We start from the raw sequence: 21,553 nt of genomic DNA on the forward strand, positions 1-21,553 counted from the left end.
GACTTAGATCTTAATCTGGAGGAGAGAGGGAAACAGATTTGGAACAGAGGATGACATTTTGAAAAGCTCTCACCGCGTGAAGTATGGATTGAAAGGGGAAAGAATAAGAGGGTGGAGATCATGGCCAACTTGGAGAGAGGTGAAGCCTAGACCGGAGTGGTGGCAGGGCTATGGAAAGAAGCAAGAGGCAAAATTAACCGGGGAAGGGTAGTATCCGGTCCCGGGCTTTTGCGTGGTCTTAATGGTTAAACCTGAGTGGGGACGGACTTCGTATTCCTGACGGAGGGCAGGCCTGGTTCCCGCGCGTCAAGGCCGTGGGCGTGGTCTGCAGGAGCCGTCGCCCCGGTGATCCGGTGGGGCGGGGCTGAGGGCGGGGCAGCTGGGGCGCTGCGTCACTCGGTGGTGGCGATGGTGCGTGTGTGTGGGGGGCGGGGGATACGCTGGGCGCGTCCCTGGGGTCACGTGGTGCGCAGCACGCAGAGTCCTTCTGTCGGTTGGTCCTGGAGCGGCGCAGCAGGAGCAGAGCCGTGAGGTGAGCTCGCGGCGAGGCGCGGCAAGAGAAAGCCGGCTGGCCGAGGCTGGGTCTGGTCGGGCCCGCGCCGCGCGCGCGGGAACGGTGAAAGACGCCACCGCTGCTCCGGTCCCCTGCCTGGCCCCACTCCCCGCCCGGCCCCGTTCGCCCAGCCCGGAGGGAGGCCTAGGGACCGCTGACGAGAGCGTGGCGGGCGTGCGAGCGGCGCCCAATCCCCGGAGTTGCCCGCGGGAGTGATGGGGACCTCGGCCAATGAGCGCTGCCCGAGGGGGCTGGGCTGTGGGGTGCTGGCCCCGGGCACTGAGCGGGCCGTATTGGGGGTGTGTATGTGTGGTGAGGGGGTGAGAGCTAGGGCCGAACCTGAGCTGGGTGATCCCTGAGAGCCCCATCACCAGCCCCTGCTGTTGCCTTGTGCTTTAGCAATACGCTTTCTTTTATTACCTCTTTAATCCCATTCTGGGAGCACACCCCTTTTTTCAAGACCCCTATCATGGGAGTGTCCCCTTTATAGTTTTGAAAATCTGGGCGGCCCATCCCTTTTATTAAACTCCAGCCCTGGGATTTTATCTGTTTTTAAATCCCCCCGTACAGAGGGCGTACTCCTTGCCCCCAAAACTGGGAGCCCTCCCTTTTTCAAGCCTTCAATCTGAGTACACCCTTTTCAATTTGGGGGTTTATCCCTTTAACAGGTTCTTCAAATCTGAGGTCCTGAAACCAAAGTTTTGGGATACTTTCTTTTTTATTTTGATACTGGGGATTGAACCCGGGGTGCTTTACCACTGATCTTTTTATTTTTTGAGACAGGGTCTTGCTAAATTTCTGAGGCTGGCCTCAAATTTGCTGTCCTCCTGCCTCAGCCTTTGAAGTCACTGGGATTACAGATTTGGGCCATTGGGCCTGCTGGGAAGACTTTTTTGTGTCCCACAACTCCTCCAAGGAAAAAATCACCTTCCCAGGAACCCAATCTGACAATATGTTTCCAGAATTTCATTTCTTTTTTTTTTTTTTTGTACTGAGAATTGAACCCAATGGCACTTTACCACAAGAGCCACATTCCCAGCCAGTTTTATTTTTTGTTTTGAAAAGGGGTCTGGTTAAATTGCTAAGGGCCTTGCTTAATTGTTGAGCCTGTTCTCAAACTTGCAATCCTCCTGCTTCAGCCAAGAGAGCCTCTGGGATTACTTACAGGTTTGTGCCACCTGCTGGCTGGCCTGTTTCCAGAATTTCTTAAATGGGGGGGGGGGCGTCCTTTTCTCAACCCCCTAAAACCTGATGTTTATTGGTACATATTTCCAGTTTCTCAAATAAGGGAATTCACTTTCACTTATGTCCTTGGGTTGCACCTTTTTATGAGTTCCCCAACTACCTGATGGAGACTTATTTTCCTATCTGAAGTTGTGTTTGCTTCCTGAATCCCCTAAATGTATGAACACACCACTCTGGGGGTGAGTGATCTGTGGTTCTTGAGCATACATGCATACCTACCTGCCTCCCCCACTTTTTTTTTTTTCCCCCTATATTAGGGGTGGAACCCAGGGGCTTTCACTGGAGTTAAATCCCAGCTCTTTTTATCTGTAATTTTGATACAGGATTTCACCGAGTTTCCCGGATTGGCCTCAAACTTGTGCTTCTCCTACATCAGCCTCAGGAGTGCTTGGGGTTATAGGCGAGCATCATGGCTCCCTTCCCCCCCTTTAATACCTTTTTTAGTTCTTTTGCCATCCATGATATTTTCATTTCTCAGTTTCCTTCCTTCTTTGGAACCATATTCCCCTTTAGGTGCTCTCCCAGTCTGGTCAGTGCACCCATTTCCTCTTCCTCTGGTGAGTGCATGCCTTTGTTCAGCACAGCACTATCTTTCTGCTTCCATTTTTTTTTTTTTTCATGAGCACATTTCCTATGGTCACACCAACTGAACCCTACCCTCCAGGTTCCCCTGTACCCCAGAATCCATCTCCTAAAGTAGTGCCTGAAAATTGCCTTTCATATGTCCATCATATGTCTTTTATTTATTTTAAACAATACTGGGGATTGAACCCAGAGCTCCAGCATGCTAAACAGTCTCTACCACTGAACTACATCTCTGGCCAATTTTATTTTTTGTTTTGAGACAGATCTCACTAAGTTGCCCAGGCTGGCCTTGAACTTGCCATCCTCCTGCCTCAGCCTCCTGAGTCACTGGAATTAAAGGCATGTGCCCGGTTTATCTTTTATCTTTCTGCAAACAGGAACTCTTCTCTCTGTTTGCCCTATGCCCAGGCGTTTTTCTGGTTTCTGACTCCCTTTGAACACTGTTCTGTTTATTGAGTGGCTATAGAGATTCCCCCCTTTATTCTTCCTGTGTTGGAGGTGGGGGCCTGTCTGGCCTTCTGGCACAGGATTCAAATTGGAAAGGAAACCCTTTGCATTTCTTTGGTTATTCACAGGACTTTTAGTTCTCCTGGTGGTTTGCCTCCTCTTAGATTCTACTTGGGTGGGTTCTGTTTTCTACTTTGTTTTATCTCCCTACACTGGAAAAAAGCCTTCAAGAGATTTTTTTTTTAAGTACTGTATTGCTTCTAACTTCAAAATTTCTTCCCCATACAGTGGCTTTGTTACTTCCTTTTTTCAAGAAAAGAGGTTATTTGGGCAAGGGTGTAGCTCAGTGGTAGAGCTCTTGCTCGTCCCCAGTAATGCAAAAAAGGTCATTTGAAGGAAATCCCTTGAATCCGTTTTTGTCCCTGGGGTGCAGGTTGTGGGTGGATATTTAACCTCTCCCATCATCTTACAAATCTGCTAATCTTTGCCCCCAACCCTCCACTTTAAAAATCTACACAGATATTTGGAACATCTTATCTCTTAAGAGCCTCTCAGTAGATTCTTTCTTTTGTATGTTTCTCTCCCTTTCCAGATCTTTCTCAGGGTTCTCAGCCTGAACCTCCAACAGATTAATTTCTCCACAGCTGGAATCTCAAGTGCTTGGGGGATAATGACACCTCTGACCTTTCTCCCTTTGGGGAAGTACTTGGGTGTGCAGCTGCACGAGGCCTCAGTGGGGGAGAGCTTGGGGCTGAGAAGACACCAGTAGGACAAAGCAGGAATACTGCATTTTCAGGACCAAGTCCTTCTGAATCTCATTTGGAAACTGGATATTTGCCAAGCACCTGCTTCCTAGGGATGCTGGGGGATTTAATGGTACTCCCAGGAGCCTGTAGGAATTAATGTGCCTTGTGGGGAAGTGCTCTGAACTCAGTTTTGGAACTTGAATAAAATTAACCATTCTTTTATTTTCTGAATAACTAAGCTGTTTTATATATATATATATACATATATATATATATATATATATTTTTTTTTTTTTTGTGTGTGTGTGTGTGTGCATGAAGGCTCTAGAACTAAGTTGTTATTTCAGGAAGTGAACTAGATCCCACACTTAGATCATGTGTTCATTATCTAAGTACTAAATTTATTTTAAAAAATTGGAGGTCTGTCTGAGCAGTATGTAATAAAATATGATATACCTAAAGTGAACAGGTACTTTGTCTCTTTATTTGGCTTTTGATACTTTATTTGTGTACTGCTCTACAGTGCACCCTTAAAGTATTCTATACCAGTGTTTGTCAAACTGGCATGTGCATACAAATCACTTGGGGGTCTTGTTAAAATGCTGATTCTGATTTGGTAGGTCTAGGATGGGATCTGAGTATCTGCATTTCTAATTTACAGGTGTTACTGAATTACACTTGAATAGTAATGTTTTAAACACAAAGTTAAAGGATTCTTGGTGAAAATAGAAAATAGATGGTGATTAATTGTGTGCTGGGGTATTGTTTTCTTTTTTCCTTTCTCCAGATACACATCCCTTAAAGTTTGAAAAAGGCTGTTCTTCCTTTCTGAGGCCTATTAATTATACTCAACTACATTTTTTTTTTTCTTTCCTTTTTTGAGATGGCGTCTGTGATGCCCAACCTGGTCTTGAATTCCTGTGATCCTCCTGCCTCAGCTTCATGAGTAGTTACAGGTGCATATCACTGCATCTGGCTAGCACCATGGCTAAAACCTCTTGGTTTCTATAGATATTATCTTGTTAAAATGCATAAATATTTCTTGGTAAAATGTGTATGCAGTTTTTTTTTGGGGGGGGGTGGGTTGGGGGCAGTGCTGTTGATAGTACCCAGGGTCTTGTGCATATGTTTCATCATTGAACTATGTCTGAAGCCCTCATATTCTTGACATAGTAAATACTACATGGCCAGCTTGGCTCTCTGGTTATTCATCTGTCATCTTACCACCAGTAGGTAATCTGAGGTAGTGTATATCCACAGTCACAGGTGTTGGAATTTTCAAGGAGTCCTTCCTAGTTTTCTGGCTTCTAGAAATGGGCCTGGGAAAGATCAGGATAAAGGTAGGCGCCTGCATATCCATTGAGCCACATCCCCAGACCTTTTTAAAGTTTTTTTTATATTTAGCTTTTAGCTGTCAGTGGCCCATTTATCTATCTATGTATCTATCTATGTATCTATCTATTTATTTATTTATGTACATGTGTGCTGAGGATCCAACCCAAGGCCTCACACATGTCAGTCAGGTAAGTGCTCTACCACTGAGCCACTATCCCTTTTTTGTATTAGAGACAGGGTTGCTTAGAGCCTTGGTAAGTTACTGAGGCTGGCTTCGAACTCCTGATCCTCCTGCTTCAGTCTTTTAGCCACTGGGATTACAGGCATGTTTCACTGTGCCTACCTAGGTGCCTGGATTTGGATGGAGACTGCTGGCTTGTCTCTAAGTGGGTGCTCCTTGAGGCAGTGCTGGTGAGATGATAACATTTTTGATGGGGATCATGGCTCCTTCTGTACCCACTTGTCTACATCTATTCTAAGTCTCCATGGGATTTTCCATTCTGAATTTCTTAGATCATCTTGACTGTTACCTGCCTGGCCTTTTTCCAATGTGATCCTATTCCAGGCCTAATCAGGACAAACCTGAATGACAGACTTTTGTGTTCCAGGTCTTCCCTCAATCCCTCCATTCCTCAAATGAATGTCAAATCATCTTCACTAACAGATTTGATCTGGATTTGGCCTTAGGCCCAACTCTTCCACTCATTGTGAGGCTACTTAATGCTACTAGACCTTGTTTTCCCATTTGAAAAAAAAAAAAAAAAGAGGGACAGATTATCTCTAAAGTCTACCCTGTTTTGAGTCTTTGTCAGTACTTTGCTTAGAAACCCACTTGTCTGGGAGCTCATTGAGCAAATCTGATTTCCTTCACATGTATGTGGGGCAATCTGCCAGTCAGTCCCTTGTCCAAGTCACTTCTGCCACTGTGTCTTTTCTAGCTCAGACAGTGAGCTTGTCATCACACCCAACTTCAGCATTCTTTTGACTCATTGTCTTTTGCCAATTTTGTACTGTATTTCATTCAAAACTGCCTAACATTCTCAAAGAAATCTGCCTTGAGTTCTCCATTCAGTGTTATTTACTTCTGCATCAATAAGGCTGAATATTACATAAAGCCATGTTTACTTGTAAGTTTTCTACTTAATGTATATTTTATTTTAATTAATTATTATTTTTTGGGGTAGCAGGGATTGAACCCAGAGGTATTTAACCATTGAGCTACATCTCTAGTCCTTTATTTTATTTTGGTACTGGGGATTTGACCCAGGGGCATTCAACAACACTGAGCCACATCCTTAACCCTTTCCTATTAAAAAAATTTTTTTTAAAAGGTTTTTATGTTTTTAGTTGTTATTGGACCTTTATTTTATTTATTTATATGTGGTGCTGAGAATTGAACCCAGTACTTCACACGTGCTAGGCAAGCACTCTGCCACTGAACCACAACCCCAGCTCATTATTTTGTTAATCTTTTTTTAAAATATCTGTATTTTATTTATTTTTATGTGGTGCTGAGGATCGAACCCAGGGCCTTGCATGTGCTAAGTGAGTGCTCTACCACTGAGCCACAACCCAATAGCCAAAACCCTATCTTGTTAAATTTTGAGATAGGGTTTTGCTAAATTACTTAGGGCCTCTCTAAGTTGTTGAGGCTTGCTTTGAACTGGTGATCCTCTTGCCTCAGCCTCCTGAGTTGCTGGGATTACAGGCATGCACCACTGCTTCTGGCTACAATTTTCTTGATAAGCATTTTTCAACCAAAGTGTGTGCTTTGCCACTGTCCTTGATTAGATCATAAACTTGGAGAAAGGGGGGCTCTCCTATCTTTCTTAGGAACTAGTCTGTAGGTTTTTAACTAACAGATAACTAGTCAATATTGAAAGTTTAATTTGTAATAATACTTTGACAACTTTGCTAGATCCTGGCCTAGGTCTTCAGCTGTACTTTGCTTTCTTTGGCCAAATAATGGAACTAATAAGCTAACAGAAATCCCATAATATTTTAGGGGCCTGATATGAGTCACTAAGTATAAATGGTGGGTGTATAAAAGGGAGGTGGAATTTGAATCAGTGAACTCTGAAGAAGGAGGACCTGAGGAAGGATTTAAAATGATTCCATCCTGGAATGAAACCCATTATCAGGAAATGAAACCCTTATCAGGAAAATAGTCCTAGGGGTTTAAAGGCTGACTCCCAAGCATTTTAGGTTAGTGTACAATATTTAGACTCTTTCCTACTGGGGATCTGATATTCAAAAGGGTCTTTTTCACATGGAAAAGGTCCATGACTACATGAATTGAAATGCCTTCCTTGCTTCTACTGGTGCATAGGTGTTGAGATTTCTAGGTTGTGGAAACTTGACCAGGAAATGTGGGCATTTTACAATAATGATAACTGTAGCTAGCATTTTTGGAGCATTCGTATGGATTTCATTGAATACTTAAAACTGATCTATTATCCTCCTAACAGGAGGAAACATGACTAAGTAACTTGTCCAGGGTCTTTTAGCTGATATGCAGAGCCCAGTATCTTCACCTCTAATCCAGGTGCACTCATATCCTCTTCTCTGCAGTTGCCATACTCCTTTTAGACATTTGAATAAGTCACTTTAATTACAGAATCAAGGGCTGGGGATGTGGCTCAAGCGGTAGGGCGCTCGCCTGGCATGCGTGCGGCCCCGGGTTCGATCCTCAGCACCACATACAAACAATGATGTTGTGCCCTCTGAAAACTAAAAAAAAAAAAAATATTAAAAAAATTCTCTCTCTCTCTAAAAAAAAAAAAAAAAAATTACAGAATCAAACTAGTACTTAGAATCTCAACCATGCAAATATCCCTTAATTGTAGCATGCCTATAATCCCAGTGACTCAGGAGGCTGAGGCAAGAGCATTTCAAGTTCGAGGCCAGTCTCAATAATTTATGAGCCCCTTAGAAACTTAACAAGACTCTGTTGTAAACTAAAAAAAAACAAAGGGCCAGGGAGCTAGTTCAGTGATAAAGTGCCCCTGGGTTCAATCCCCAGTACCAAAAGAAAAAGAAATTCCTTGATTGTAGAAGTCCAATCCTTTCAACTCAGGCTGCCTTGTGTGTGTGTGTGTGTGTGTTTCCTTGTGGTTCTGGGGATTGAACCCATATGGCTTTGCCTTGTGAGGCAAACCCTTTGCCTCTGAGCTTTAGCTCAGCCTTCAATTTTTTTTTTTTTTAATTGTGATAAAACACACACACACACACACACAATTTACCGTCTTAACCTTTTGGGGTCTTTCTTTCTTTCTTTTGATGTTGGGCATTGAAACAAGGATCTCGTGCATGCTGAGCAAGCACTCTACCTCTGAGATATATCTCCAGTGCTTTTTCTTTTTTTGATACTGGAAATTGAACACTGTGGTGCTCTACCACTGAGCTATATTCTCAGCCTGTTTTTTTTTTTTTTTTTTAAAGTTGTCAATGGACCTTTATTTTATTTATTGATATGTGGTGCTGAGACTTGAACCCAGTGTCTCATACATGCTAGGCAAGCACTCTGCCACTGAACTACCCATCCCCCACCCCCGTTTTATTTTTAATGATGAGGTAGGAACTTGCCCAGTTGCTGAGGCTGGCTTTGAACTTGGGATCCTCCTTCCCCAACCTTTCGAATAGCCGGGACTACAGATATACCCTGCTGTGCCTGCTCATAGCCATTTTAAAATATACAGCTCAATGGTATTAAGTACGCTCATAGTGTTATGATTGTTAACATCCATCTCCATAATTCTTCATCTTGTCAAGTTGAAATTCTTTTTTTTTTTTTTTTTTTTTTTTTAAGAGAGAGGAGAGGGAGGGAGAGAGAGAGAGAGAGAGAATTTATTTTTAATATTTATTATTTAGTTCTTGGCGGACACAACGTCTTTGTTTGTATGTGGTGCTGAGGATCGAACCCGGGCTTCCCGTATGCCAGGCGAGCGCGCTACCGCTTGAACCATATCCCCAGCCCCAAGTTGAAATTCTATACCCATTAAATAATAACTCCTTTATTTCCCCCTCCTCTCAGCTTCTGGCACTCACCATTTTACTTTCTGCTGTTACGATTTTAACTAATTTCTTCCTTTCTTAAGGCTCATGGGCACAAACACATTGGGCTGTCTCTTGGTCCCACGGAGTGATAAATGCTGTCCAGAGTGCTTTGATGAGTAGGAAATTGGTTATGCCTGACCTATGTGAGAAATAGACATCTGCATCCAGAACGGCAAGGTAGTAGAAGAGGCTGCCTTTCAGGTTCAGGCTTCATGGTTCATGGTGATAAGGACCCAGTATTTGAAGGCAGTATTTCTGAGTTTGAGTTCTAACATCTGCCATTCTCCTAGGACCACATGTGTCTAAGGCATGTGACTTAAACCTCTGGGGACTCATTATAGTATGGACATTGGAAGTTAACTTTTCTATCACAACAAATCACTTACCTGGACCTGTTTCTTTACTTAAGTATTTTTATAACTGCCTCATCAATCAGTAAATGTTACCCTTTTTCTCCAGTACCTAATCTGAAAAAATAGGAACAAGAAAACCTGGTTTGAGGGTTATCTATGCTTGGCGGTCTATAAGTTAAGTGTGTATTAACTGTTATCACTTCTGCTTTATTCCTTTTATAAAATGTTTGTAAAATCTTCTCAGGGGTCTTTAGTCTGTATTTCTTTTTAAAAAATTTTCCTTGGTGTTCTGGGGATCACATTCAGGGCTTCATATTTGCTAAGCAAGGATTCTACCACTGAACTATACCCCTATCTACTACAAAAATTTTGACTTTGTTTTGGTGCTGGAGTTGAACCCAGGGCTTTCACACATGCTTAGCATGAACTCTACTACTGTCCAGGCCCCATTCATAACTCTTATTATTAGTATCTGTAGATTTATTTTATTTCATTTTCACACACAAAAACTTAACACTATTTCCTTAATATCATTAGTGGTCAAATGTCCTAAAGTCCCCCCACCCCTCACCATCAAATTTGAGATGGGGTTTCATCACTGTATTGTCTAGGTTAACTTGGAATTCCTGGACTCCTATGATACTCCTGCCTCAGCCTCTCAAGTAACTAGGACAACAGGTGTGAGCTATTATATGTAGTGTTGAAGGCATTGATCCCCTCCCCCCATTCCTGGTACTAGCTTTGCTGAGACTAGCTTTGTACTCATGATCCTCCTGTCTCATCCTCCCGAGCTGCTGGGATTACAGGCATGTGCCACCGTGCCTGGCTTCTCTGTCCTTTTTATTTTTTATTTTAAGACAGTTTTTTACTAAGTTGCTCAGGGCCTTGGTAAATTGTTGAGGCTGGCCTCAAACATGTCATCCTCCTGCCTTAGCCTCCTGAGTTGCTGGGATTATAGGCGTGTGCTATTGCACATGGCAAAGGCCTCATTTTTAAAAGACATGTAAGTGTGGGTTTTGGAGAAAGTCTTGCTTCTCAAATCCCAGATCTTCTACCTAGGAAGGTGACCATGGGCAATTTATCTGTTCTAAGTCTTCTTTTCTTCCCTTCTGGGTTAGGACATACTATTGCCCTCTTTTCTGATTGTTGGGGCAATGAAGTATTTGTCAAGAATTTTGCACATGGTAAAGACTAAGTGCTAACCATTTTCTGGTAATGATAATGGCCAGGAGTAAAAGATAGTCTTTAAAGAATAAGGAAATTAATTAGTTGTCTTTTAAATAACTTATATGTTTTTAGAACCTCATAAGCAGTAAAGGGGCTATAAATTCAGCAAAATGTGTTTGGAGATCCCATCTAGCAATGACTCTATCCATTAAGAAATCCTGTATGAACAGGTGTGTTTAAGACTTCCCACAGAAGGAACCCCCACAAACTCCAGAGCTTCGGACTGTATTCAATAGACTGTAGATATAGACTGAAGCGTCCAGTGACTGAGAAAACATACAGCTTTTTGTCAGGACATTGGGATGGAATTGTGGTCAATCTTCAAATTCCAAATTCTCTGTGCTTTGCCTTCCTCCCTATGCCCCCTAGGAGTAATAACAGTTCCTACATTTATCCATGGGCAGCACTTTTCAAAAAGCTTCCACATGCTTAGCTCCTTTAATCCCTACAAAGGATGTTACTGACCTCTTTCTTGTTTTTTATTCCCATTTTGCCAGTGAGAAAGCTTACATTATCTAATCTAACAAGCAGCTGACCACCATGTAAGGACACTACTTGTTAGATCTGGAGAGCCCTTGAAGAGGTCATCCTGTAGGACAGCTCAGATCACTCAGGCCATTTTAGTATGGAGTGATGAATGCCGTCACCCAGCAGCCAGGTCATACTGCCATGGGAGAATATAGGAGTGGGTAGCTGACCACGCAGGGAGGCACTGATGGCTGTGCCCAGTCCTGAAGCACTAGGCAGAGAAAGGAGCTGATTTATGTCAGGTCCTGGGGGTTGGAACTTCAGGGTGTCTGGGTGTGGCAGGAGTGGGTGCTGAAAGAACAATAATAAGCTTGAGAGCATATTGTATGCTCTGGGATAAATAACTTTTAAACTTTACAACTTTGTCTGAAGATATGTTAATGGGTCCCTGTACTGTTCCCGTTTAACAGATGAGGATTCTGAAGGTGAGAGAAAATGACTTGTGCAAAGTTAACTGGAAAATGGCGGAGTTGGGATCCCAATCTGGACATTTTCACTTCAGAGTTCTGGCTCATAACCTGTATGTGCCACTGTCCCTCTGCTAAGCTTGCCTGCTTACCTCTTTTTAATCTCCCATCTTTTTAAATCCGTATTTGGTTTGGTTGTAACAGCTAACTTACTGATGGCCTTAATGCTGCATTGAGTATCTTAAAGTTTTAAAAGAGTGTTGTCAGAACATGCCTGTAATCGCAGCAACTCGCGAGGCTGAGGCAGGAGGATCACAAATTCGAGGCCAAGCCTCAGCAATTTAACAAGACCCTAAAGCAACTTAGTGAGACCCTGTCTCAAAATAATTTTTTAAAAAAATAAATAAATAAAAACAACTGGGTATGTAGCTCAGTGGTAAAGTGCCACTCTGAGTTTTATCATCAATTTCCCAACAAGCAAACCACCACAATAAAACACTACAGTGTTCTCTGTGATCAGATTTACATTTTAGAAATATCCCTGTAGTGAGATAAGGGTTAGGGTTAGGGTTAGGGTAGAGTGCTTGCCTAGCATGCATGAGGCCCTGGATTTGATCGCTAGCACCCCCCACTCCCCAGGGAAAAAAAAATATTCCTGTGTCAAGCTGAGCATTGTGTTGCATGCCTATAATTCCAGCTACTTGGGAAGCTGAAACAGGAGGATTACAAGTTTGAGGCCAACCTCAGCAATTTAGTGAGAATTTGTCTCAAAATAGAAAATAAAAGGACTGAGACTGTAGGTCAGTGGAAGAATACCCATGAGTTCAATTTCCAGCACCATTGGAAAAAAAAGGAAATATCCCTGTTATAGTTGTGTAGAAGATTAGCCCCAGTATAAGTGTAGTTAACTGGAGTTAGAAAATCTGGGTTAAATTCCTTGTCCTACTGATGGCTAACTTTGCTATTTGGGCAACTTACTTTCTAAACCTCAGTTTTCTCATCTACAAAATGGTAATAACAGTCTTCATTACATAATATGAGACAATAAATGAGATGTTTACAACAAGGCACTTAGTATCTTTCATAAAATAGGCACTCAGAAGATGTTGGCTCTTAAAGATAGTATTGGTTTAGGGTCTGGAGAAGGTGTGGCTGGAAGTTTGGAGCTCAGTTGAGAGCTGCCCTAGTAATTGGACTTAGAACCAGTGAGGCCCCAACTTGGCCACAACTAGGTAATGGGAGAAGAAACCTAGACTTGAGTACTACAAAATGGTGACTGAGAGTAAGAGGTGAGGGAGGGAGAAGGAGGTAAGGGCAGTGCTGGTGTTTCTAGCTTGGCCCATGACCAGTGTTGGGCTTTAAACTGAAAAAACGAGAAGGAACTTGAAAGTACTCAGTGAGATTGAGTAATGTACCAAAGGTCATATAGCAGAAATATTCTAGAGCCAAGCCTGGACACCATGTTCCTTTTACTGCTTCTGGAAAGATCCATTGATTTTAACCATCTCATTGTCTGTATCTTATTAGAAGTAAACTCAACCTGAATTTGCTATCTGTCTGAATTAAAAAAAAAAATTAAAAATGTTTCTTAGTTGTAGATGGACACAATACCTTTGTTTTATTAATTATTAATTAATTAATTAATTATTTTTTTAAGAGAAAGAGAGAGAATTTTAATATTTATTTTTTAGTTTTCGGCAGACACAACATCTTTGTTTTTGTATGTGGTGCTGAGGATCGAACCCAGGCCGCACGCATGCCAGGCGAGCGTGCTACCGCTTGAGCCACATCCCCAGCCCCTGTTTTATTTATTTTTATGTGATACTGAGGATCGAACTCAGTGCCTCACACATGCTAGGCAAGTGCTCCACCACTGAGCTACAACCCTAGCCCCTGTCTGAATTTTGATTGTGGAGGGAATAGCTTGGCTCTTGGAGAAAGCATTTCAGGTGTGGGAAGAGGGTCAGGGGAAACAAAAACAAAAATGAAAAAAATATATAGAAAAAAAGGGTCAGGGAATTTTAAGGCCTATTTCTTCCCTCTGTCTACCCTCATCTACTCTCTCAAATAAAATGGACTAATTTACATCTTTTGATGTGAGCTGGGACAACTTGAACCAACTTGTCACTTCCCTAGGACTAAAGATCTGCTATTTTTGTTTGTTACTTTATTGGATGCTATTTGTTACTATTTCATAATAGTATTGACTGTAATCCTTTGTGTCTGATGTCCTTTTTGCTAGTTTACCACTGCTGCTGTCACTGTAACAAATTATTTAGTGTGTTCTGTGCTTAAGTACTCAACATCCATTAATTCACTTCCTCTTCACAACCTTAGGAGGTAAAAAGGTATACATTTTTTTTTTGGGGGGGGGGGTAGGTACCAGGGATTGAATTCAGGGGCACTAAACCACTGAGCCACATCCCCAGCCCTATTTTGTATTTTATTTAGAGACAGGGTCTTATTGAGTTGCTTAGCACCTCGCTTTTGCTAAGGCTGGCTTTGAACTCCTGATCTTCCTGCCTAAGCTGCTGAGATTGTAGGCATGTGCCACTGTGCCTGCCAATCTTTTTTTTTTTTTTTTCCGATTGAACCCAGAGTCATTTAACCACTGGAGTCATTTAACTACTGAGCCACATCCCCAACCCTTTTTATGTTTTATCTCACTAAGTTGCTTAGGACCTTGCTAAATTGCTGGCTGGCTGTGAACTTTCGATCCTCCTGCCTCTGCCTCCCTAGTCTCAGGGTTTATAGGCGTGTGTCACTGCCCAGCTGGTATGGGATGTTAATCCCATCTTTATAGATGGATAAACAAAGGCTCAGTCATTTTTCTCATCACTCAGTGGAAGAGTAGAGGCAGAATTGGTCAGAATCTGAATCTCAAACCTGTTTGTGCTCATATCTTAAGCACCCCCTGGCTTTCCTCTAAGATATAACTTTTGGCAGAGCCCCCTTTGGGGGTTTCTTCCTGAGGGAAAGCTGTCTTTGCTTTTAGTATGTTCCTTTTGCCTAGAGTTCTCTTCATCTAGATTTTTACATGGTTGTCTCCTCCATATTAAAATTTTTGCTTAGCTTCACTGAGAGCCCTTTCTAAATGACCTCATCTAAAGTAGTCCTTCCAACTGGTGCTGTGGTGCATACCTGTAATCCTAGTGATTCAGGAGGCTGAGGCAGGAGGACCACATATTCAAGGACAGCCTCAGCAATTTAGCAAGACCCTGTCACAAATTAAAAAGAAAAAAGGACTAGGGATGTGGCTCAGTGGTAAAGCACACTGGGTTTAGTACCCAGTATCAAATGAATAAATGGGTCTTCTGTGCTATTGGTTTTACATTTTTTCCATCGATAGTATTATTTCATTGACCAGTTAGTTACCTTATTTTATCTGTTTATTATTTTTTCTTTTTCTTTTTTTAATTTTTAGTTGTAGTCGAACACAATATCTCCATTTAATTTATTTATTCTATGTGGTGCTAAGGATCAAATCCAGCACCCTACACTTGTTAGGTGAGCCCTCTACCGCTGAGCCTCAACCCCAGCCCCTCTTTTTCTTTTCTTACGGTACTGAGATTGAACCCATTGAGTCACATCCCCAGTCTTTAAAAAAATTTTTTTTAAATACCTTTATTTTATTTATTTTTATGTGGTGCTTAGGATCGAACCCAGAGCCTTACACACGTGAGACAAGCACTCTACCACTGAGACACAACTCCAGTCCCCCAGTCCTTTTTATTTTTTATTTTGAGATAGGATCTCAGTTGCCCAGGCAGGCCTCAATCTTGTGATCCTCCTGTTTCATACTCCCAGGTAAGTGAGATTATAAATGTGCAGTTCCACACCCAACCTGTCACTGCTATGTGTTTATTTTGTTCATTACTAGAGATTGGGGATAAGGTATCTTATCTTCCGCATGGCACATAGCAGGCACTCTATTTTTTGAATGAACAGTTATACTGGTGTTTTATTTGAAATATCCCTCAAGTCAGGCATACTGACTTTAAAGTCACCATCAAGCTGGGCACAGTGCCTCACACCTGTAATCCCAGCTATCCTGGAGGTTGAGGCTGGAAAATTGCAAGTTCCAGGCCAGCTTGGGCAATTTATGGAGACCTTTAAACTTTAAAATTAAACTTTAAAAAATCATGGCAAATGCTGGGATATAATGGAGTGTTATAGTGCACCTGGGTTCAATCCTTAGTATCCCTTACCTCCACAAAAATAAATAAATAAATAAAAAGGCACCATTCCCCCGCCCCCCTTTTTTTTTAAAGAGAGAGAGAGAGAGATTTTTTAATATTTATTTTTTAGTTTTCGGTGGACACAACATCTTTATTTTATTTTTATGTGGTGCTGAGGATCGAACCCAGCGCCCCGCACATGCCAGGCAAGCACATTACCGCTTGAGCCACATCCCCAGCCCACCATTCCCTTTTAATAGAGACCGAATGCCGGTCTGGTGGTAAGAACCAGTGGTTTATCCCAAAGCCAGTTCTGTTGTATCCGGTGATTATAATTCTGTCCTCTGGTATGCAAGAATTTATTTTCTCCTTACCCTGCCCCAGAGTCAACTCATTGAGGTCTTGTTTCATATCTATCACTCTTTTTTTTGGTAACAGAGATGAACCCAGGGGTGCTTTTTTTTTTTGGGTGCTACTGGGATTGAACCAAGCCTCCCAAGCCACTGGGATTGTGGGAGTGCACCACCACACCTGGCTGGACTGCTAGATTTTTTTTTTTTTTTTGGTGTTACTGGGATTGAACCAAGGGCATTCTATCACTGAGCTGTATCCCCATCCCCCACTCAGGCAATCCCAGCCCTTTTTATGTTTTAGTTAGAGACAAGGTCACGCTGAGTTTCTAAGTGCTGAGGCTGGCTTTGCACTTGCCATCTTCCTGCCTCACCTTCCTGCCTCAGTCTCCTGAGTCACTGGGATTGCAGGTGTGTACCACCATACCCATCTATCACTTTTATTTATTATTATTATGTTTGCAGTTCTAGGGATTGAACCCCGGGCTTCGTGCATGCCAGGCAAGCACTGTACCACTGAACTACATTCCCAGCTCTCATCTATCACTTTTAATGTTTAGTGTTCTGAGCCCTAACTCTGGTCTCCCAGAATATAGTGACCTCTAGTTATCATGCTTTTTTTTTTAACCTATCCCCAAATAAAAACCCAGAGTCCTTGATAGTACCACAGTTACTGTAAGTGTGTTATGAATTCAGAATAGTCTGCTTCCATGTATTGAGTACCTAGTTTGTGCTAAAGTTTTGTTTCTTTTTCAGCATTAAGGGGTTGAGACCATGGTCTTGCACATGCTAAATGCATGCTCTGTTACTGAGTTGTATCACCATCACTGTACTAGACTACTAGATTTTTGTTTGGTTGTTTTTTGATACCAGAGATTTAACCCAGAGGTACTTAACCACTGGGCTACATCTCTAGCCCTTTTTTATATTTTATTTAGAGACATTGTCTTGCTGAGTTGCTTAGGGCCTTGCTAAGTTGCTGAGGCTGGCTTTTTTTTTTTTTTTTTTTGGTACTGGGGATTGAACTATTTTGTATTTTATTTAGAGACAGGGTCTCTCTGAGTTGTTTAGTGCTTTGCATTTGCTGAGGCTGGCTTTGAACTCGTAATTTTCCTGCCTCAGCCTCCCAAGCCGCTGGGATTATAGGAGTGCACCACCACACCTGGCTAGACTGCTAGATTTTTTTTTTTTTTTTTTGGTGCTACTGGGATTGAACCAAGGGCATTCTATCACTGAGCTGTATCCCCAACTCTTTTTATTTTGTATTTTGAGACAGGGTCTTGCTAAGTGGCTGACGTTGACCTCAGACTTGTGGTTTGTGAACCTCTTGCTTCAGCATCCTGAGTCCCTGGCATTATAGGCATGCACCACTGTACCTGCTGTACTAGCCATTTTAATAGGAATATTATAAAGAAAAGAAATAGTTTAAAAAGATAGCTCATAAACAATCTTGCGGTAGTAGCTGAGAATCTGAATTTGAGTCATTGACTGTGTTGGCTCAGCCCTTTATCCTCCTGGGATTACAGTTGTGTGCCACAGTTCCTGGCTTTTCTTTTTTTTTTTGTTTGTTTGTTTTTTGTGGTGCTGGGGATTGAACCCAGGGCCTTGTGCATGCAAAGTAAGCACTCTACCAACTGAGCTATGTCCCCAGCCCCCCTGGCTTTTCCTTTTTTTATTTTTTTCTTGTAGTTGTAGGTGGACAGATTACCTTTATTTTACTAGTTTGTTTATTTATTTATTTATTTTTGTGGTGCTGGGGATTAAACCCAGGGCCTTGTGCATGTGAAGCAAGCACTCTGCCAACTGAGCTATGTCCCCAGCCCTTGTTTATTTTTTTTTGATGTGGTGCTAAGGATCGAACCCAGTGCCTCACACATGCTAGGCAATGCTCTGTCACTGAGATACAGCCCCAGTCCTGGCTTTTCCTTTTTTGACATCAAACAAGGTCTCACTATATTGTTCAGGCTGGCCTTTAACTCCTGGGCTCAAACTAATCCCTTTCCTCAGCCTTCCTAGTGGCTGGAATTACAGGCACATTCCAGTTAGTAGTATTCTTTATTTTATTTATTTTTAGGCATCTGCCCAGTTTACAGTATAGTCCTACTGTATTGAGTATTATTTGAATATTTTCTTATTCTTAAACATATGAAGTATATCTAGTTTTTTCTAGAATTGCATGTAGAGAGCTCTGGATTTCTTTTCATTTTCACAAATGATCTATTTTTATCCTGGTTGTGTTCTTCAGATTGAAATGATTGAGTCCAAGATTATAAGCAGTTTTACAGCATTCTTGTTGCTTCCAGGCTGAAGTCTAAAAAGATGGCTGTCGTCAGATCCCTGGCAGTGTTCCAGTTTCTCCACAGCTGGGACAATGTTAGCTTTTGTCCTTTATGAAAAATTAAATATTTCTGCTTCTTATACATTGATATGATAATTCTGACACATTGAAAAAACACCTACTTGCTTTGTCTTCCTGCATTTCAATTCTGTTTATATCTAAAAGCATGATTATAAGCATGGTATTAGGGGAGAGAGGAAATGGTTTGTCTATTTCTGGGGAAAATCTCAATTTTTTTTCTTTTATTTAAAAATAAATAAATTAATAAATTAATTGTTTTGATACTGGGGATTGGATCCAGGGCCTTTCGCTTGAGTGCTCTGCCACTGAGTTATCCCCTTAGTCCTTTTTCTTTGGTTCTGGGGATTGAACCCAGAGCGCTTTACCACTGAGCTACACCCCCAGCCCTTTTTTATTTTTTATTTTCACACAAGATTTCAGTAAATTGCTTAAGGGCTTCACTAAATTTCTGAGACTGCCCTTGAATTTAGGATCTTTCTCCCTCAGCTTCCTGTGTTGTCAGGATTACAGTTGTGCACCACCATGCCTGGATTTTTTCATTTTATTGACATGGCTCTCACTATGTTGTCCAGGCTGTCCTCAAACTGGTAATACTCCTACCTTAGCCTCCCAGTAGCTGGGATTACAGGCCTGGGTCATTGTGCCTTCCTAATTTTTAATGTTTATTTTTTGGTTGTAGTTGGACATAATACCCTTATTTTACTTATTTATTTATTTATGTGGTGTTGAGGATTGAACCCAGGGCCTTGCACTTGCTAGGCAAGCGCTTTACAGCTGAGCCACAACCCCAGCCCCCATAATCCTGCTGTTTTTGATAAGAGGGATTTCTCTTGCCTTGGAGGACCTTGAAAACTGTTAGCCTTTGAGTATCTTAATTTCTTCTCTGAACTTCAGTTTTCATTTCTGTACCATTGAAATGTTAATTATTTTATCTAGTGATTGAGAAATTCCAGTAAAATAGTATTAAAATGAAATTTGCATTTAAAAATCTGGGTACATAAGTGGCATGTGGTGGTGAATCTCTGTAATCCAGCAGTTTGGGAGGCTGAGGCAGAAGGATTGCAAATTTGAGTTCTGCCTGGGCAATTATCTAGCTTCTGTCTCAAAATTTAAAAAAGGGCTGGGGATGTGTCTCAGTGGCGTTACCACCCTTGTCTTCAGTCTCTAGTAGTGAAGAAAAAAATTAAAAGTTTGCATATTTAAATAACGTTTTTTAAAATTGTGAAGAAATATAAACATGTAATCCAAAATTAAAATCTTACTACCTGGACTATGTTGTAGCTCAGTGATAGAGTAATTTTTAGCTTGTATGAAACCCGGGGCTTCACATATGCTACTTAACTACTGAGAATCCCTGCTAACAAGTAAAATACAATAAAATGAAAGTACATTCATAAGGTTAGAAATTTTTTAAAAAAATATTTTTTTAGTTGTAGTTGGACACAATATCTTTATTTTATTTATTGTTAGTGGTGCTGAGGATCAAACCCAGCGCCTCGCACGTGCTAGGCGAGTGCTCTACCGCTGAGCCACAACCCTAGCTAGCCCCAGGTTAGAAATTTTTTAACAATATGGAAAAGTAAAAAATGCAAAGTTAAATTTTCATGTTTTGTTCCTGTCTATTTATTTATTTATTTTTTTGTGGTCCTGGGAATTGAACCCAAGGCCCCATACATGTTAGGCAATCTCTACCACTGAGCTACAACCCCAGCCTTCACAGAACTACTTAAAAAGTTTCTCAGTTTCTTCTAGGAAGTAATTTTGTGCACATGCTGGACTAGATTAATGTCTCTGTTTATGTCTATATTTGATTATTTATATTAATGGGATAGCTAGTCACAAGTATATGCCTTTTAGCTTTGTCCTTCTACTGGACAACAGTTATTGCAGATATCTTCATCTAAGCATTTACAGATTGCCACTATTGCTTTTATAAGCTGTACAATGTTCTGTTGTGTAGATGAACCACAATTCCTTTAATGAGGCCCACTTAAAATTTTTTTTATTAGTTGTAGATAGACACACAATATATTTATTTGTATGTGGTGCTGAGACTCGAACCCAGTGCTTCACACATGTGAGGCAAGCACTTTACCACTGAGCTACAGCCCCAGCCCTAAGGAGGCCCCTTTTGATAAACATTTTGGCTGCAGCATTGCAAAGCTCTTTTTATTAGTCATCTTTACAAATAATGTGGCCGACTTTGAGGGAGTATATCTAAGATAAGTTAATAGTGTGAGGTTGTTGGGTCAAAGAGTATTGGCATTTTTGTAGGTAGTGCCAAGTTGCCTGTAGAAAAGCTTTTCCAGTTTATGCTTTTTGGTGGAAGTATATATAAGCATATTCTTTTCTCCTTAGCCCTGTTAACAATACTTTTACATCTTAGGCAATCTGAGAATGGAAAAAATGTTGTTTTGATTTGCATTTCCTTTAATTTAGGGTGGGTTATATGGGTATAACATCACATGTTTATCAGACCTTTGTATCTCCCCTCCTCCCCATAATAATCAGTTATTAAACTTTGTCCTTTTTTTTTGCGGGGGTTGGGTACTGGGTATTGAACTCAGGGGCACTCTACCACTGAGTCGCATCCCCAGCCCTATTTTGTATTTAAAAGACAGGGTCTCACTGAGTTGCTTAGTGTCTCACAGTTGCTGAGGCTGGATTTAAACTGGTGATCCTTCTGCCTCAATCTCCTGAGCTGCTGGAATTAGAGACTTTGGGGTGCGCCACCATGCCTTCTCTAACTTTGTCCATTTTTAAGTGAAATGACTTTTTTGTCTTCCTTCTGTTTGCATTCTTTATTAAAAAGGGAAGTTAGCTTTTTGTCTTATTTTCTCCTAGTTTATAGTTTGTGAAATGCCTTTTGAGCTGTGCTATGCAACGTACATTTAATGCTTTCATTACCATTGATGCTGGGGGCATTGACTGAATATGTATTTAATGAAATAAACTAGGCTCTCTGTCTCTTGTGGAGCCTAGGGCTCTTCATTTAGGAAAATTTGAACGTAAAGGAGTAATTTGAAGTCCTGCCAAAGTCTTTAAAGTGGAATCCTGTGTGGATACAGATTGCATCAGACTTTTTTCTCTTATGAAATTTCCCTCGTGTCCATATTGAACATGGTTTTAGGAATGAAAACCTAAGGCCTGAAGGACGCATAAGTTAAAATGATTTATATTTACA

At 41.4% G+C, this 21,553-nt stretch overlaps 1 protein-coding gene across 2 annotated transcripts in view; it reads left to right on the plus strand.

The window, feature by feature from the left end:
* The first annotated feature begins 414 nt into the window (after nucleotides 1-414).
* Nucleotides 415-21,553, plus strand: part of Phf20 (PHD finger protein 20) — a 127,836-nt gene continuing 106,697 nt past the window's right edge. For both annotated transcript variants that reach the window (XM_046432940.2, XM_046432942.2), the window contains exon 1: nucleotides 415-532. The gene's annotated coding sequence lies outside the window, so the exon portion shown is untranslated. The remainder of the gene's footprint in view (nucleotides 533-21,553) is intronic.

The sequence above is a fragment of the Marmota monax genome, unplaced genomic scaffold (assembly GCF_021218885.2).
Source record: "Marmota monax isolate L192 unplaced genomic scaffold, Marmota_monax_Labrador192_F-V1.1 WCK01_AAM20220418_F8-fsc00014, whole genome shotgun sequence".
NCBI lineage: Eukaryota > Metazoa > Chordata > Mammalia > Rodentia > Sciuridae > Marmota > Marmota monax.